Source organism: Protobothrops mucrosquamatus, unplaced genomic scaffold (assembly GCF_001527695.2).
Source record: "Protobothrops mucrosquamatus isolate PMUCROS unplaced genomic scaffold, P.Mucros_1.0 scaffold1301, whole genome shotgun sequence".
Taxonomy (NCBI): Eukaryota; Metazoa; Chordata; class Lepidosauria; order Squamata; family Viperidae; genus Protobothrops; species Protobothrops mucrosquamatus.
In genome coordinates, this window is record NW_015387502.1 from 388,672 (window position 1) to 390,256 (window position 1,585).

Consider the following 1,585-nt stretch of genomic DNA (forward strand, 5'->3'; position numbering starts at 1 on the left):
CACCCTGAGGAGACCCACTCTGTGGGAGCGTACCGGCCGATGGGAGGTAATCTGAGGCAGAAGGCGGTCTCGGAGATATCCAGGTCCGATGCCATGGAGCGCTTTGAAGGTGATAATCAACACCTTGAAGCGCACCCGGAAAGCCACCGGCAGCCAGTGCAGCTCGCGCAGCAATGGTGTTACATGGGAGCGACGAGTCTCTCCCAACACCGCCCGCGCGGCCGCATTCTGGACTAACTGGAGCCTCCGAGTGCTCAAGGGGAGCCCCATGTAGAGAGCATTGCAGTAGTCCAGGCGGGAGGTGACGAGGGCATGGGTGACTGTGCGCAAGGCGTCCCGGTCCAGAAAAGGCCGCAACTGGTAGATCAGGCGTACCTGATAAAACGCCCCCCTGGTCACGGCCGACAGCTGGTCTTCCAGTGTCAGCCGTGGGTCCAGGAGGACACCCAGATTGCGTACCCTCTCCGAGGGAGCCAAAATTTCGCCCCCTATAGTCAGCGATGGAGTCAGCTGACTATGCCGAGGCGCCGGCAGCCACAGCCACTCGGTCTTGGAAGGGTTGAGCCTGAGTCGGTTCCTCCCCATCCAGACCCTTACGGCCTCCAGGCATCAGGCCATCACGTCAAGGGCATCATTGCTGTGGGATGCCTCTTGTCCTATGGCCATTCCCCCTGATGTATGTATGGCGCCCCATCTCTCGTCATTGGTTCCTGCATGGATCGCACTGGGGATTGCTCCATTTTGCCAGTCAAGAGGCACTGGGAGATCATCCCACAGCAATGTGTATCCAGACATGACTAAAGCGAGCAAAGAGAGCGACGACGAGAGAGGTGATGACCCCTGTATTTACAAATACACAGACAGATATGAGACAATTAGAAGCAATATGACCAACTGGGGTGGGTAGATTAGTTACGTGCTCCATGAGCAGAGCGCAGAAGCAGCTGGTCTTATAAGCAGGCTTTCGAACCTCCGGCATTCCACTCTGACGACATCAGCAGTTAGCCGACAAAAGCTAAGTTTATTAAACAGTTATTTTATATTTATCCTATTGTTAGATTATTTTTCTTAACATGAATGTACCCGGGATTTGTATTTTTAGTATAATTACAGATAAAACAAAATGAAGCTCAGATCCACTTAATTTTTTTAAAATCTGCTAAAATGTACTTAGTGACTTTCAAGTTCCATAATGAAAATTCTATATACATAGTTTTAAGAAGCAACAATAGACACAGAAACTAATATGTAACAACTTCTGAGGAGGCATGGTTAACTAAACACATTTCTGAAAGAGTACTGATGATGACCGCTGCAAAGACTAGGAAATGACTATAGTACCATTTTGAAAGGTTCTTCTAAGGTCTTTCTTAAAGAAAAAAAATGTTCAGGAAACTAATGATACTCTGCAAGAAGGGATTTTTGGGAACAAAAGTCCTTTAGGAGTTTTTTTTTCTTTTTTCTTTTTACAGAATAAGTGTTACATAATAACTTGGTGCTGTCCTTTGGGTAAAGAGGAACAAAGGCATTATATATTGCTTCATAAAATTGTTCTTAATAATTTCTGAGATTATTATGTTAATTA